The sequence below is a fragment of the Pleurodeles waltl genome, chromosome 7 (genome assembly GCF_031143425.1).
Source record: "Pleurodeles waltl isolate 20211129_DDA chromosome 7, aPleWal1.hap1.20221129, whole genome shotgun sequence".
NCBI classification, from domain to species: Eukaryota; Metazoa; Chordata; class Amphibia; order Caudata; family Salamandridae; genus Pleurodeles; species Pleurodeles waltl.
The window spans coordinates 793,941,931-793,960,419 of NC_090446.1; the positions used below are offsets into that span (position 1 = coordinate 793,941,931).

Below are 18,489 nucleotides of genomic sequence, written 5' to 3' on the forward strand. Positions count from 1 at the left end.
GGTTCAGTAGTGGGGTGTGTGGTGTCCTACGTTGATTTAGAGCAGGAGTGCCCAATGTAGGTTCACATGGGTTTCACCTATGCCAGATTTTCAGGAGAGATCTGACAATATAAATGATTTTTCGAGAGCTAAATTTACTGCAATTTTATCTAATGGAGATATGCTTAATATAACCTTAGAGCCCACCGGAGCAGGCTATACCGGCCATGAAAGCACCCCTCCAGCGTTAAAGGCCGAAGGCGAGGGCCTTTAACAAGGGAGAGGGCCTTTAACAAGGGAGAGGGACTTTAATTGTCGGTATAGCCCAGCTAGAAGGGATATAAGGATATTATAACATTCGACCACTAGAGGGCAGAATGTTCTAATAAATAAAACAAAGGCCCTCATTTCAACCTCGGCGGTCTTTTTCCAAGACTGCCGAGGTACCGCTGTGCTGAAGACCGCCAGTGCAGGCGGTTTTCCGCGCAGCGAATCATGACTCCTGGCAGCCCTCCGTCCTTTTTCGGGGAGAGCCGCCAGCAGCCATACTGGTGGTCGGCGGGGAAGTGGAGGCTACTCCACCTCCACTGCCCCGTCATCAGAACACCGCCCACCGAATCCCAACCCAGGATTCAGTGTGGCGGTGTTCTGGTGACGGGGAGCTGGCGGTGGAGCAGCCCCCATGGATCCCGTCCCCTCCTGGAGGATCACCGGACAAGGTAAGGTGATCGTCCGTTAGGGGAGGGGGATGGGGGTGCTGTGTGCGTGCATGGGGGTGTGCGTGTGAGTATTTAGAGGGGGTGTGTGAGTGTGTGTATGCATACGGGGGTGTGGTGTGTGTATGGAAAATGTGTGCGGGACGGTCTGTGTGGGTATGTGTTGGTGTAGTGTATGTGTGCGTGTAGGGAGCTGTGTTTGTTGATGGTGGCGGGGGTCCTGCCACCTTTGGGGGTTGGTTGGGGGGTCAGGGGTGTGGGGAGAGGATTCGGGGTGGGGGAGGGGGTGAGGGAGACCCTATCAGTGCCAGGGAAGGAATTCCCTGGCACTGATAGTGCCTACCGCCATGGATTTTGTGGCAGTTCCAAACCACCCGAAATACATGGTGGTATGCAGGGTCCTGAGACCGCCGGCGGTCTGGTGACGGCTGCCGGGCTGGAGACCGAAGTCTCAAGCCCAGCGGTCATCACCGCCCTGGCGGTCGGAGTGGAGAAGTAGCGAATGACCTTCCATTTTTTTTCCACCGGCCTGTTGGCGGTATTACCGCCACTCCTCCCACGTCCGCCAGGGTCGTAATGAGGGCCAAAGTCATCACGGAGCCGAGGGGATTGAAATCCGTGATGCCTTTGTTAACAGCTGTTGCTTCTTGATCTTCTTGAGAACTCTGGGCAGAAGTGGTATGGTTCAAAACGCATACAGGAGGCCTGAGTTTCAGGATGAAAAGTGTCTCAGAGCGATTGCCGCCTTGGAAACTTCAACGTGCAAAACTGCTGACACTGCGCGCTCTCTGCGGAGACGAACAGATCTAACCAAGGCCCTCCCCACTGCTGAAAGAGACCTTGCCCCATGTCCGGATGGAGATGTCGTTCATGATCCGGTAGACATTTTTGGCTAAGTTTTACTCCTCTTTTGTTCAGAAAGCCCACCAGACGTTGAATCGCCAGGGATATGCCCTACTGTTCCAGCCACGTCCAGAGGTGAAGAGCCTCTTAACAAATGGCCACTACCCCACCCCGCCCTGCATTTTTGCAGTACCACATGGCGGTAGTGTTGTCCGAGAACACCTGCCCCATCTTCCCCTTGACAGAGGGAAGTAATGTCTTCAATGCCAGTTGGATCGCACGGAGCTCCAACAGGTTGATATGGAGTCCAGACTCTGCCGGAGACCAGATGCCTGATCTCCACCTATCCCAGATGGCCACCTTATCCCAGGAGTGACGCATCTGTCACTACTATCACAGCTGGTTAGGGAAGGGAGAGTGATCTGCCTCTGACCGAATCGCTATTCGTTAACCAGCACTGCAGATCTTGTGCAGTTCCTTCTAAGATATGGACCTTGTCGGAGAGATTCCCCATGAGGCCTATCAGCCTCAGAATCATTCTCACCAAAATCCAGGATAGAGGCTGAAACATCGGTATTATAGCCTGAATATCCTGGACTTGCTGCTCGGGAGGATAAGCTTGAAACTGCACTGTGTCCAGAACAGTTCCGAAAGGGAGTATCTAAGAGGGAGTCAGGTGTGACTTTGGCACGTTTATGGTGAACCCCAGTGAATGGAGGAGGTCCGCCATAGTCTAGAGGTGGGAGACGACAGCCTATAGTGGAGACAGAGGAAGACTGAAACCCCTGATCTGCACAGATGAGCTGCAACAACACCATGACCTTGGTGAACACCCTGGGGTGCTGGTAAGGCCAAAGAGGAGCTTGGTGAACAAAAAGTGTTTGTGGCCTACCGTGAACCGCAACGAACGTCTGTGGGCAGGCAGGACGGGTATATGTAAATAAGCATCCTCCAAGTCCAAGACTACCATTCAGTCTCTTGGGTCCAGCAAGATAAAACCTGACCCAAAGTAAGCATTTTAAAATTCTTGTTCTTGAGGAAGAGATAGAGGGATCGAAGATCTAGGATAGGGCGGAGGCCCTTGTCCTTTAGATGTACCAGGAAGTAGCAGGAATAGCAACCACAACCTTTGTCTGGACAGGAACCCTATCTATGGCTCCCTTGGCCAAAAGAGTTGTAACCTCCTCGCAGAGAAGGGACAAGTGATCCTCCATCATCCAATCATATGATGGTGGCATGGATGGAGGGGTAGTCTTAAAGGGGAGGGAGCAGCCCCTTTGGACTATGTGGAAAACCCACCTGTCTGATGATATAGGTTGCCACCTACGCAGGTGATGGTGAATCCTGCCTCCGACTGTCCCATGGTGGGGAGTCAGACTAGGAAGGTTTTGGGGGAGGGAGGGATAGCAGTGGTCTGGCAAGACCAATGGTTTCCTGAGCCACGAGGTCAGTGGGACCCACACGCACTTGACCAAGCAGAGGCTGGGCAGCATGCACAGCACAGTAGCTGGATTGAAAGGAACATGGTTGGAGGCCCCTTCCGCAGCCACGAAAGGGGCAAAAAGCAGACTAGGGGGATGAGGGGCCACGACGAGATTCAATGACCTGGCTGTAGCACGAGAATCCTTTAATCGCTTGAGCGCCGAGTCTGCCTTGTCTCCAAAGAGAAGAATGCCATCAAAGCGCATGCCAATCAAAGTAGCCTGGGCATCCCCCGAAAAGCCAATTACCTCAACCAGGCATCGCCCCTCAGGGCTACTGTTGAAAAAACTGCTATGCCCAGTGAGTCAGTTGTGTCTAGTCCACAACAGATGGTGAACTTTGCTGCGTCTCTTCCATCAGCAACTGCCTGAGAGAGTACAGCCCAGGCCTCCTCTGGGACCTGTAGCAGCACTTACGCAACTGTGTCCCACAGCGAGCAGGAATAACGGCCCAAAAGGCATTTAGTGTTCGCTGACCCCCAGTACTAGGATGAAGAAAAAATCTTCTTCCCAAATGCATCCAACCTTTTGGATTCCCTATCCAGGGGTGTGGAAGGGAACGCGCCCTGGGAAGTGGAGGCATGGATGACCAAGCTCTCAGGGGTGGACGGTGCTGGGTGAGAAAGCTTGCCTCTTTCCCGCAGCAGGATGATGGAGGCAGGCAATTGTCCTGTTCACAAGGGCCCCAGATTGAAGCACCTGTGTCAGGAGGTTAGTCTTGACTGCCACAGAAGACAACTCAAGGTCCAAGACCTCAGCCGCTCTTCTTACCACTACTGACTAGGAAGCCCCCCTTCTCGATAGCCACAGTTGCGGTAACTCGACCAACGCCGATGTAGATCCAGAATCGGATCCATGAGTGCCCCTCAGCACCTAAGGCATTCCAGTGGAGTCGGGCTGCCCAAAAACAAGGTGCATGGCCTCATATAATTCTTGAAGTTGGGCATGGGATGCTCCGGCTCCCGGAAACTCGGGGAGGTGGCCAGGTGCAGATTCCTCGGAACGAGGCCTAGAGCATTGATGCTCCCTTGTCTCGTCAGCAGATGGACGAGGATAAGTAGAACAATGCTTTGACTTCTCCTCTTTTTCTTGTGGTTCGACTTACCTGATTGTACCGAGGACTTGGAGTGGGACGATGATGATGGAGGACTCTATGACGGCTCCCAGTACCTTCATCTTGACCGGGATCTTGACTTACACGGAGTCGAGCATCGGGACGCCATCAGCTTCAGGGACCACTCCCTCAAAGCCTTTAGATGAATGGACCAACACTCGGAACACGACTTCGGGTTATGGTCTCACTCCATGCACCAAAGATACATGAGGTGCGGATCTGTCATGGACATCGCCCAATGACACGACCTGCAGGGCTTAAAATCAGCCTTTCTCAATGACATCCACAATGCAGAAGGAATAGAAAACTCAGAAAATATTCGACAAAATGTAAAAGAAAAAAAAAGTGACTAAAGGGTAGCTCTCTTTGGATCAGAGTTAACTGGTGCGGAAATAAAAACTGATCTTCGTGCGCCTGCCTAACGCCTATATAGGACCCGCCACTTCATATCTGGCGTGGATCACGCCGACAACAGACGTAAAGTTGATCAACGTCACCTAACAGCACCCAGGGTTGGTACTAAGAAAAGTCTCTGGATCAAGCTGACGCTTAAGGGAAATTCAAAGGTAAGGAATCTGCAACTAGAAGTTTCTATCAGATGTGGGACTTACATAAAGACTGCAACTTCGTCTTGTGTTGGTGACATACAGCTTCACCTCCCAGTCCCGGATTGCCTTCGGGTGCATGAGGGCACATTTATCACTTTACTTCCAATCGTAGCTGAAGCTCAGACACCAGAGACAGTCTTTGTGCAGGTCCATGACTGACATCATGCTGTGTTATTTTGGGTGGGGATGTTTTTCCATAACACACTGGACTTCGTTTTAGAAGTTGTGAGAAGCCATCAAAATTGGGTGTGGAGCTCTCTATCTGCACCAGAAAACACAGAAAAACTGAACTGATGTAGGTGAGCAGGGGTGGCCCAGCGACATGTGGGAGCACACCTGAAGAATAGTTTTCAGATCCAGCCTGAGAAGTATTTTAAGGTGAGGAATCTGCAATAAGGAGTACCCATCAGAAAGTACATTTCCTTGTGCATGGGCTCTAGAAATCTATTCCTGGTGTAGATTTCGTATGGTATTTCTGGATATCTATAATCCATTCCAGGCAGTTTTAGAACAATGGAAAATGTAAATCACAAAACAGAAAAAATGTTACTCAAATGGAACTTTTGCCTACAAAGCAACATTTTGTTTTGAGTAAGTGTGGTAAAGAGGAAACAATATGTGATTAATGGTGTGAGCAAGAAGGTGTCAGTCGGTCATGCAAAACGTTTTAGCATCACCTCAAAGTCGTAAATTGCTGCCATTCATAAAACATCTGCAGGTAGGATTCCACAAAACATAACATATGTATCAAAATTTAGACCTACAAAAAGTAGGTTTAAGTAAGTATTTTGTGGCACAAAGGGCATCTAGTAATCCAATATTTCTCTCGATTGTAGAGAGTGACACACAAAACTATTTGTGTGAAAAAAGCAGACAATATAACATGCGAATCAAAGTAACTCAACTAAACATATAGAGGTGGATGTGTAAACATGCAGGTTCTCCTGAATAGCTCAATTTAGAATCAAATGGTGTCAGCAGAACATTCTTTAATACGTTTAGTGAGTTTTATTGTGTGATGTTGCAACTTTAAATTTTTGCCGCAACTTGATGTCTAACTTCCCCAAAACACTTAGAAATTTCCATTCTTCAATTTTCCAACCATTAGATTCCTATTATTTGAAATCAGACGATGGGGTCAAATCAGTATGGTCAGTCTTGCTCAGCCCTGTTAAATGTTCCCCTGCGTCGACAACTTTAACATTTCAATTTTCCACCCAAGTCAGGGGTTATCTTTAGATGACCATTCATTTTGGCCACTATACTGTGAGACAGGTATGTGTGATAGCTGTACATTATTCACACTTGTACTAAACTTTATAGAAGGCACAATACCCAAGTAGAGAAAGTGAAAATAACATGGCTGGAATCTTTTTCCTAGATGAGGGAGGGATGGCCTGAGTCTGCCACTCTCGTCACTGCTTGATTATTAATTACCAATGTTTGTCTTTAGTGCAATAAAGGAGATGCTTTAGCCACTCTGGAACCGGCATTAGACACTCGTTTTATGATCTATGATCATCTCTGTTGAGAATCTTTCACTCTAAAGATTAGGTAGCTAACAGAATTTTTAATGCGAGTGTAGGCAAATGTTGAAAGCTGTATGCGAGGTTCAAGCAACCATCGGAACAATAAATTATTAAAAATGTAGAAGATAACACTGCAGCACTTGTATAACGCTCGTGTTGTTTGTTTTCCTCCAGTCGCAAAGACGAGTGAGGTAAATATTGCTTCTCTTATGTCAATAATAAATTAATTTTTAATATGACCCCCTTCTGTGGTCATAAGAAAAGTAAGAGAAAGTGAGGAATTATTAACAGAAGGAGAGAAAGCGAACCACAATAATAAGTTATCTGAGGCAAAATTATACAAACTCATTAAAGCAAAACTATGGAAAAGTTAAGGGTCTACAGGACACATGGACAGAGATCCTCGTTCAATGTTGGCTAAAGGTAGTAGAGATGAGCAATAGTCAAATAAAACAGGTATTGAAAAAAATATATATATTGGCAGAAAAGAAAACCCATATCTTAAGGTAATCCAAAACTGTGAATTCAATAACTTCAATCTTTATAAATGGCCTCCTTTAGTTTGCAAATAGTTTTTACTGGGGGAACTCTGAAAGTAATTTAAAAAGAAAAAGTAGTGTCAAAAATGAAAGGAAACCATTCGCCATGGCCTAATTAACTTACCACAGGACTCTAAACTGAAAAATTAACCAGCCATTCGGTGCTCTGCAATAGCCCAGGGACCCTAATTATGTGCCTCTGGACATGAGGCATCACTCTTTAAGTCATACTAAGTATACCCTATGCCTCAAACTCCCACTGAGTGACTGCAGAAGCCAGTCCCTCATCCAGTGATATAAATTCCTTTCCATGGAAAGGCCTGTGTAATCATGCAAAAGGGGGGATTCAGGAGATTAAACAATACCAACCTTTAAATTCTGTTATTTAGTCATACCCAGTAAACTATATCTGTTGTGGTGTTCTAGATACAAGTGTGGGGGTGGGAAGCAACATAGAGCGGGGGCAGTATTTGGTGGGAGTAAAGCAGCAGAAGCAAGAAAACACATGAACTCACATGCAGTGCTAAATTAATAAAAATGTTGTTTCCATAAAGTGAGCAGTGCAAAGATACAGGCCATTTGACCAAAGGGATGATAAAGAGACTATGGGAGGGACAACCACAAGAATAGGAAGTTAAGTTATCGAATTAAAGAGAGCAAATGAGAGTGACAAGAAAGTCAACCAATGATAAGCAATGGGTAAGTTTCTGATATGTCCCACAATACGTCAGACGGCTTTTCCACAATTGACAGCTCCAAAACATGTCAAGAAATATTAAAAATACTCATTGCGTGCTATTAATAATGAATACAGCACTGTGAGGAGTAGATGTGCACCTTGACACATAATTATTGCATCATCTGACGCATTCCCACCAAGTCGAACCATCTGTGAATTCAACAGACTGCCAAGAGGCATGAAAGAATATAAGTGAAAACAGCAACAATGTGTGCTGGCTACTCATGTTGCCGGCATGAAATGCAGACCCTTCAATAACCAACGAGGGCTATTAAAAAGCTTTTTTTTTTTTAATACAATGCCTAGCACCCTCTGTTGAACCCATAAAGTCGTGTCTGTTTTTTTATCACAGGATATCTAGTCAGTCAATTTTGTTTGTACCTGTGCTTTTTCATTTTTTAAAATATTGTATTTATGACAGCCTCTTAAATGGGTGCTACCCTGGACCTTTCCTCCTTGCCCAATCTACCTCCACTTGGGACTGTTGTATCTCACTGGCTTTTCTAGATGGAACGCTGATGTATGCCCAACAAAATAAGACCACACAGGCTGCTTTTCATTTTACACAACCCCTGTATCATAAAATGAAGATGTAAACATGCATAAAGGGGTCATCTACTGAAGGTTGTCACAATAGGTCTCAAAGCTCAAGAAAGCATAATCAAACAAGGGGACATACTGGAGAGCTGTTGTGGGTGCTTGTAGAAATGCTGGACTTCAGCCAAGAGAACTGTTCTTCGTCTACACTGGATGGCACTTTTGAATGTCTCTTTTCCCTTTGGTATTAGAACCATTCCACGAAAATCGGTATTTGGTTGTTATTTCTACAGCGTAAACAATTTGAGCAAATACGATTTCAAAGTTACGATATTTCTCGCTACAAGTTGCAAGTGGTGAAAGGCTTCGAGTCAATATTCCTACTCAAAATTAGTTAACTCTATTAGGGATAAAAACAATAAATGAGATGTTTCATAGTTCCATCTCTTTCTCTCTGTCTAATGAGGATTGACAGCAACTTCTTGCTACCGCCACTCTCACGTACGGTCTGCGTATATATAAAATACACATTGCTGAAAGAGCCATGGATATTGACATTCTGGACAAAAAGGAATATTTTATCATGACAAATTCGTAACTGCATTCGAACGTAGTCTCCGCTATATACTTTGCGAGTCCCCTAAAGCCATGAACGCACATCTGCATTTCAAAGAGACTATCAGGAAATAAAGTGTTTTACCCCGTTGGAACTAGCAAACAGCGGACCCCTTTTAATATGTATTATTCTGAACCCATCGGAGATTGACAGGGGCGCTGAAGGAGACGAGCGTCGTTAATGGCAATAGTTATCTAATATAAGGAAGTTAATAAAGCAGATTAATCTACAAATCCCTTTAAGCTACCGCTGAGTTCTGAACAACTGCCTTCTTGACCCTTAACCCTCCTGCTGCGCACCAGTAGCAGGTGCCAGCTGCACCGAAATGGCGCCCGAACGTTAAGTCTTTTCTTACGTCGCTTCTGACCAACAGCTGACCCGCTAAGAGCGATTGTTTCACGCTCAGGCCTCCAGGCTGCATAAACCAGCAAACGATAAACAAAGGCGTACACACACCAGCTGCCCACCCTCGGGGCATGCCGTCCTCGCACAGGCACCTCGTGCTCTAGCAGCCTTAAAGCCGACTGCTCCTGTTTTGTTTCCATACTTGCATTTGTACTTGTCTCTGTGCGGGATAAAAACGATATAGTCTATGGGCCTAATTTGTTCCGGTTAATTCGTGTAATTTAAAATATTGAGGGGCAGCTAAGAACTTCGGTTTACAAGATTACATGGATCGGTAGCCTTTTATCATTTATAGTCACAACGAAAGCATCAACTGTGCACGACAGCACGGCTGGGGCTGTTCTTAACCCATAAAAACACTGTTTTCCTTTTTTTGCGTGCATAGGTAAATTCGAGCTGTCAATTCTGCAGATTACTTTACTGACAGACGAATGCCTGAGACCTATAATCCTTCTCTACTAGTTGGTTTTATATAATTTAGAGACTAACACACTGGTGAAATTAAACAGCACCACATGCAGCATAATACATAAGAGGTAGTAATATTTCTAAACCAATCAGGAGCTACAAACAGCAAGAAATGCGTGCAAATGTAGCTCAAATCTGACATTACTGGAAACATCTCACCATTTACAAAATAAATAAGAAGCCAGAGTAACCCTCTCCGGGACATACCACATACAAACTTACAACACACACTTTTGGACAAAACTCCGAAAAAACGTCCTACCCAGTTCAGATAGTCCAGAAGATGCCCATCATGGTTCCTAAACAACTACATTCACTTCCAGGGCCGGCTTTAGGACTGGTGGCGCCCTGTGCGACAGTTTATTGTGGCGCCCCCCACCCCATGACCTCCTTCTAGGTTTCACTCACTACCACCCAGCAAATGTGCCCCTCATCTCTCCATCGCTCCCTTTCACATACATTCACGTAGCCACATTAAGTATAGGGGCATATTTAAGAGCCCCTAGCGCCATTCTAACACCACATTAGTGTCATTTTTTTTACGCTAATGTGGCATTAGAAGGCCAAAAACGCCGTGCCATATTTACAAAGTGGCACAATGCACGCATTGCGCCACATTGTATCCCTTTGCGCTATATTATGCCTGCGCCAGGCATAATGTATGCAAAGGTGACATTCCCCCGTTAGGGAGGGCCAAGAAATGACAGATTTCTTTGCGCCAATATTTTCTGGAACTTTTAACGCCTGCTCAGAGCAGGCATTAAAAAGAGGTGTCTGTTGGTTACAATGGGCCTCTGGGTGACTTGCAGGATTAGCATCAAAAAATTTTACGCTAATCTAGCACAGCGCCCGACTAGTGTAAAAAATTCTGACACTAGTCCCCTAACTACCGCCATGTTGTGCCGTATTTTAAATACAGTGCACACATGGTGGTGTTAGGGGAGCACTAAGGGGCACAAGAAAAGTGGTGCAGCACTGTGTGCAGCTCCACTTTTTTCAAATATGCCCCATAGGGCAAATTTAAGAGCCCCTAGTGCCATTCTAACGCCACATTAGTATAATTTTTTTAAGCTAATGTGGAGTTAGAAGGCCAAAAACGCTGTGCCCTATTACCACTGTGGCGCAATGCAGGCATTGCGCCACTTTGTAACCTTTTGCGCTACATTATGCCTGCGCCAGGCATAATGTATGCAAAGAGGGCACCCCCCTGCTACGGGGGCCAAAAAAATCACGCAAAGAAATCTGACAGATTTCTTTGCATCAGATTTTTCCAGCACTTTTAACGCCTGCTCAGAGCAGGCATTAAGTGGAGGCTTCCACTGGTTACAATGGGCCTCTGGGTGCTTTGCAGGATTAGCGTCAACATTTTTGATGCTAATCCTGCAAAGCGCCGGGCTAGCATAAAAAATTCTGACGCTAGTCCCCCAACTACCTCCATGGTGCGTTGTATTTTAAATATGAAGCACACATGGTGGCGTTAGGGGGGTGCTAATGGGCGCAAGAAAAGTGTTGCAGCACTGTGTGCAGCGCCACTTTTTTAAATTATGCCCCATAGGGCAGTGCTTAATTTGTGAATAAAAAGGTGCCAGTGCATAAAGCCCTCAGAGGCAGCATAATCCTGAAGCCATCTCGGGCCTCTTCAATCCATTTACATGCCCTCCCTGCCCCTTCGGCTCACTCTAGCGGATTTCTGCTTTTTCTCCATTGTGATGCATTTTCGTTTTTCTCTTCCTCCGTCTTTCCCATATGTGTCTTTTTCTCGCAGTAAATGCTTGAGGAAAAAAAATAAGTGCCGGCCCTCAAAAATAAGTGCCAGTGCTGTGCACCAGAAACAAGCACTGCCATAGGGGCATATTTAAGAGCCCCTAGTGCCATTCTAACACCACATTAGTGTGATTTTTTTTTTTTACACTAATGTGGCGTTAGAAGGTAAAAAAAAAATTCTGCCGCTAGTCCCCTAACTACTACCATGATGCACCGTATTTAAATATGACGTACACATGTTGGCATTAGGGGGCCGCTAAGGGGTGCAAGAAAAGTGGTGCTGCACTGTTTGCAGCACCACTTTTCTTATATATACACCCCATAGTTTTGTTTTTTGCAGCAGGCATATTAACCCTCCATGCTACTTCATACTGAGTCAAAGCTGCCACTAGACAAATCTCCCATCTCTCTCTCTCTCTCTCTCTCTCTCTCTCTCTAGCAGGAACATTAGTCACAAGAGGTATCCTGACATTTTAATTGTTTCTTGATGGCTACACGCACAAGGAACTTTTCAGCAGGTGCTTTTAAATCACAAGTTTCTGAAGTTATTGCTAAACACAGCACCCCCCCCTTTGAGGTCAGCACCCGGTGCACACCGATCAAAAGCCAGCCCTGCTCACTTCCATACGTTGAGTAAGTCAAATGCTATGGAACAAAGAAGACACCACAACTGTTGGCTAGGATCCCCGGGACTCACCCATCAAGTAGTATAACTCAATGACACATCATTGATTAAGACATGATCACTATAAACAGTGAAAAGAATCACAATTAAACCACTGATGAATGAAGTCTGCGAGGGAATCTTGGAAACCAAAGTTGGAAGAGATCAAGACTCTATTACAGCTGCCAGTCTATGCAAATGGCAGAGTGCGCACAATAGAAAGAGCTCCTCAAAAAACCCAAAGTAGAAATAGCGCCTCGAGACTCTGGGCACGGAGTGACAAAGGAATTTATAAAAAAAATAGTGCAGTAATACAAAGACTTTAAGGAAAAAAGACAATTTACATTGTCAATACTCAGGGCCACTGGAATTATTCAGCAGGAAAGGGCCAAATTACGAGGCAGGGTTGAGTAACTTATGAGGCAAGAAAAGGCAAATTTTATGACAAGACCGGAGGCTCTAGTATGCGTTCTTTTCTTACTTTAATTCAAACAGCAGCAGTCAAGAAACTACAACTCCCAGAAAGGTTAGCTAAAGACTAACCAATGGGAGCAAAACCATAACCCGAACTGGACCAATAGGAAGGGGCCATAAACCATAGAGCGCACCCTTGACTGCAAGCAGCCCTCTTTTCTTGCTGCTCGCAGTCAAGATAAGTACTCTCCTTTTTGTCTCCTACGTATTTCTTGTTTTTCTTATCTTTTATATTTCAGGCATTTAAAGTTTTACTGCAATTTTCCTGTTTAAGCATTTATCATATATTTTATCTTCCGTTTACCGCTTCGCGGCGGTTTTATCCCGTTCCCCTCCCCCCACCTTCCAGCTTCGGGCTCCCATGCGCGCGCTCCGTCGAGCGTTCCATCGCGCAGTTCGTTTTATTTCTGTCAGCGCGCGTCTGACAAGAAAACCTCTTACCGGTTCGGCGCGTCTTCGCCTCGGCTCCTCAATCTTCCTGGCATTTCGCGGCGGCCCCAGAGGATAGCGTTCACTCCGCTGTCACTCCTCGGTGCCGTCGCGTGTAGCAATTAAATTCCTCCCCCTCCAGGTCTCCGCCTTGGGGAGGAGCCAGTTTAGTTTCGGAGCGTGTTGCTCCCGTTAACCCTTTCACAGCCCTGCATCTTTAATACTTATTCAGCACATTGCTGGGACCTTGCATTTCTGCTAATTTTAATTGTATTTTGCCATGGAATCAGGGAGTTCTCCCTCAGGGTCTTCCTCTCAGGAGGAGGAGGAATCTTTTCAAGATTTGAACAAATTTATCCAGTCCTCGGTAAAGCACGCTATGAAAGCGTCTATGCAAAAAATGTAAAAAAATATCGAAAATTCTGTCTTGTCCATGATGTCCAAATCTATGGCCTATTCTGCGGGGGAAAGCAGAAAACGGAAACTATCCTCTTCCAAATCACGTAAAGGCGCACAGACAGGAAGTGAGCTTGACTCACACCAGACTGAGGACTTGATTCCTCCCAGGCCTCCTTCAAAGGAGGGGATTTCAGCCAAAAATACGGCAACTCAATCAAAATGCAAATCTAAACTGAAGCATATTTCTGTGCCTAAAAAGATTGTGATTTCAAAGATTTTGGACTCGGACGATGAGGACATGGATGAGTTATCTCAGTCTGACAATCTGAATGATACGTTGTCCCCTTCTTCCCCCAAACGTATCAAAACTGCGGCAAGTGGTCCTTCTACCAGCGTAGTTGACTCAGAGGGTGTTCCCATGTTCGATCCCTCCCTCATTCAACACCCTAATTCAACAGAATGGTTGCCGCTAGACCACGTAGGTGATTACATCTCTTCCCGCCTACGCCTTCCTTTAGACAAGCAAACCAGATCCAAATTAAAATCAGAATGCCCTAGACCATCATTAGACTCCAACATTACAGCAACCCCAACTATTGATGATTCTCTCATCACTTTCTTTACCAAGTTCAGTAAAGATCCCCGTAAGGGAGTGGATAAGGCCTGGACCACTTGTCAGGACAAGCTCTTAGACGTGGTGGGCCCTCTTGCAAGGATCTTCGACATAGCTGAATCAGCCAGGTTAGAGGAATCACCTATTGATCCCTTGGACCTTTCCCTTTGGACTCAGCGGGCCTTTTGTTTTTTGGGCAATGCGAATTTGGCTATTATCCACGAAAGACGCAAGGGTCTTTTACTCAAAATGGACCCCAAGTTGGCTAACTTGGCCACTCGAGACCCCGGCATCCAGGCCGACGGGAAACTCTTTGGAGATAATTTTATAAAAGACGTTAGCCGTTTCGTTTCAACGTTTTCATCCTTGGACAAAGCCCAACAAAACCTCAAAAAAGTTTTTAACCAATGTGTTTTTGTCCGGGCCGGTAGAGGTAGGAGCCGCTTTACCGGCCGTACATACAGGAACCAAGGCTCAAGAGGATATGCCAGTTCATTCAATTCCTACACTCACGAGTTCAAACCCCAGTTCTACCCCCAAAGAACTAGGGGTTTCCGCAACCGTGGCCAGCGCTCCTCCAGACCGCCCATTAACCAAGGTAAGCCAACCTTCTGGCCCTCCCGTAGGAGGTCGCCTACACTTCTTTCTTCAAAAGTGGAAGTCAATCTCTGCAGATCCTTGGGTACTCTCAACTGTTCAGGGATATCAAATCGAACTTTTTCCCCCCCCTCTCCAATCTTGTCTTCCTCCTCTACCAAAATTTTCTCTGGAAATGTCCTCTCTAATCTCTTTAGAAATACAATCTCTCTTAAAAAAAGACGCCATCCATTCTTGCACGCCAGACCCATCCGGGTTCACCAGTTCCATATTCCTCGTCCACAAAAAGAACAAAAAACTAAGACCAGTAATCAACCTGAAATCTTTCAACCAGTTTGTCATCTACCGACACTTCAAGATGGAAACTATTATCCATCTCAGGGATATCTTGCTCCAGTTCGACTGGTTAGTCAGACTAGACCTACAGGATGCATACCTGACTGTTCCTATTCATCCTTCTCACAGAAAGTTTTTGCAATTTCTTTGGAATTCAAAAACTTATCACTTTTCCTCTCTTCCTTTCGGCCTATCTTCCGCTCCCTGGTGCTTCACAAAACTATTGAGACCGGTTGTAACCTTCCTTCGCTCCCTAGGTATCAGACTGATTATTTATCTCGACGACATTTTGATCATGCACCAAAACAAATCATCCTTACTATCTCACCTGCAGATTACGTCCACTCTCCTCTCAGATCTCGGTTTCATTATAAACCTCGAAAAGTCAGTTCTTCTACCTTGTCAACAAATAGAGTTCCTCGGTTTTCAAATAGATTCAGTTTCGGCAGCTCTGTTCCTTCCCCGGTCCAAAGTCTCCGCAATAAAAAAAGAACTAATCTTAACTCTTCAAAAAGATGTTATCTCTCTCAGAACCCTCGCGAGGGTCGTCGGCCTTCTCTCGTCCTCCATCCAGGCCATATTTCCCGGACCCCTCCACTACCGCGCCCTCCAGCACCTCAAAATCCTTCATCTTCGTCGAGGCCTTGCTTATTCCGACCTCGTCTCCTTAGATCAGGAATCCCGGATGGAAATTCAAAGGTGGATATCCCATTTAGAAGCTTGGAACGGCAGGTCCATCTTTCCCTCTGTGCCCGATCTTGTGTTAGAATCAGATGCAAGTCTCACGGGTTGGGGCGCCCGCTGTGGTTCGATATCGACTGGAGGTATATGGTCCACAGAGGAGTCCAGATTGCACATAAATTGTTTAGAGCTTCTTGCAGGCTCCTTTGCGATCAAAAGTTTCACAAAAAACAGAGCACGATGCTCCATTCTGCTCCGTATGGACAACATATCGGCGGTGCATTACATCAATCGTCTAGGGGGCACCAGGTCCAAACCGCTGGCTCTACTAGCCAAGAGTCTCTGGGATTTTTTGTCTGTCCCACAAAATTTCCCTCTTAGCAGAATACCTTCCGGGATCTTTGAATTCCAATGCAGACTGGCATTCTCACCACCTCACAGACTCCAGCGACTGGAAATTACACAAGTCGGTCTTTCATCAGATAGAAAGGAAATGGGGTCCTTTCCAAATAGATCTCTTTGCGTCCAGACTCAACACCCAGCTTCCCCATTTTTTCAGCTGGCGTCCCGATCCACTGGCTCTGGCTACCGACGCCTTCCTACAAGATTGGTCCGGTTCCCTCAACTACGCCTTTCCTCCTTTTATCCTGATCAACAGGGTCCTGAACCAGGTCAGACGCCAGAGGGCATCCCTCGTCCTGCTAACCCCCTTTTGGCAATCTCAGGTTTGGTTCCCTCCCCTTCTCGAACTGACAGTAGATTTTCCTATTCTAGTCCCGACATTTCCATCCCTCATTCTCGATCCTTTCGGTCGACCTCACAATCTGATTCTCGACCAATCTTTAACACTCTCAGCCTGGCTCATTTCCTGTCTACCCAACAGTCCCATACTATTTCGGCAAAGGCTACAGAGTTCATCAATAACGCATGGGCACCCGGCACGAGAAGAGCCTATAAATCAGCTTGGGCTCTTTGGTCAAGCTGGTGTCTGGGAAAGTGTTCCAATCCCTTTTCAGCGGATCTAAGTCTTATTATTAATTTCCTAGCCGCCCAAGCGAGTTTAGGTAAGTCATACCGTACAATAAATCTTTACAGATCGGCTATTTCCATGAACCACTCAAATATTGACGGAAACCCTATTGGGTCTCACCCGTTAATCTGTTGTCTCCTGAAAGGAGTCAAACTCTCTAAACCCCCTTCTGCGAAGTACTCATATCTCTGGGATGTTTCCCTAGTCTTAAATCTCTTCCTCTCCTGGTCAGATAACCCAAGCCTTTCCCTCAAAATGCTCTCTGCTAAACTTACCATGTTGTTATGCTTAATTTCTATAAAAAGGACTTCTGACGTCAAGTCCTTATATGTCTCTGCCCGACAATTCTTACCTTCAGGGGTTCTATTTCACATTTCCAAACGCACCAAAACCAACTTACACTCAGTTTTCTACCCTTTCTTTCCGGACAATCCAAAGTTATGTGTTGGTCTTTGTTTAAAAGAATACGAAAAAAGAACCGTTAACCTGAGAACATCCTCTTCCAATCAATTGTTGATTTCTTTTCGAAAACCCCACAATCCAGTGACTTCGGCAACTTTAGCCCGCTGGATCAAATTGATTATGTCCCTAGCGGGAATAGATATTTCTGTTTTCGGAGCCCATTCCTCCAGGGGAGCTATGGCCTCAAAAGCGTTCGCCATTGGGTCCACTTTAGAGGACATTCTCAGGTCGGCTGACTGGTCAAATGATAATGTTTTCAAAACTTTCTATTGCAAACCTGTCAGAACTGCTTCTTCTTTAGTTATTGACCTGCTCGAAACGCGCATAATAGAGCCTCAGGGTCTTGTCATAAAATGTAGATTTTCCTAGTAATTTATGACGGAAAGTCTTAATTTTATTAAAGACACAGAGGCGAATATTATCCCACCACAGTACTTCTACTAATATGTACTTTTTATTTCCCTCCCAGCGACTCCAGCACTGCCTCCAGCTTCCGGGTAACTCTGCTAGTTCAATCGGTTCCATCCTCAAGAAGAGACTTCTGGAGGCGTCATCACAACCTGTCCAGGATCAACTTCCTCAAGCATCGTCCTTTCGGCTCATCGCCGTGGTTCAAGACTTGTGCTCCATCGTTTTATCTCTAACAATTGTTGGTCTTATTTATCCTTTGTTCCATGACTCTATCTGACTTGCTCGTTCAAGAAAAGAGGGCTGCTTGCAGTCAAGGGTGCTCTCTATGGTTTATGGCCCCTTCCTATTGGTCCAGTTCGGGTTATGGTTTTGCTCCCATTGGTTAGTCTTTAGCTAACCTTTCTGGGAGTTGTAGTTTCTTGACTGCTGCTGTTTGAATTAAAGTAAGAAAAGAACGCATAATATTTGCCTCCGTGTCTTTAATAAAATTAAGACTTTCCGTCATAAATTACTAGGAAAATCTACATTATTCGGCATAATGCAGAACATTTTGGAATAGTATAAAAAAATATTTAGTCATTTTTAGGGTTGAGCGCACAAGCGCTCCATCCCTGTTGTAATCTCTCTTTGGGCTTTTAACTACGCCCATGTCACGCCTGTCACTTTCATTGGTTTGTGGGCTTGCTATTTAAAAAATGCTTTTTTTCATTAGTGAAAGGCGTGCATACGTCATGCCTTTTCCGGTGTTTAGCCCTCCTCGAGCGCACCGGCCAACTACTGGAAACATACGAGGCTCCATGTTTTCAATCTGGTTTCTGCACTACTTTATCTTTTTATTTTCCACACAGGGCAATCACACTGGGTTTTACATAGCGCAATCGCACAGTTTTTTTTGGTTTTCAATTTCAGCGCGATCGCGGTGGGTTTTACATAACACAATCGCGCTCGGTTTTTTTCTGTCAATGTATGTGCCAGGAAAAGTCCGGTTAGGAGTTTACAACGCTAATAACTCTAACTCGAGCAAATGCGAGACCCGTTGCTTTGCAAATGCTTGT

General features: G+C 45.6%; 1 protein-coding gene across 2 annotated transcripts in view; it reads right to left on the bottom strand.

The window, feature by feature from the left end:
* Nucleotides 1-18,489, bottom strand: part of RANBP17 (RAN binding protein 17) — a 1,172,021-nt gene that overhangs the window by 109,425 nt on the left and 1,044,107 nt on the right. The gene's annotated exons all lie outside the window — the stretch shown is intronic.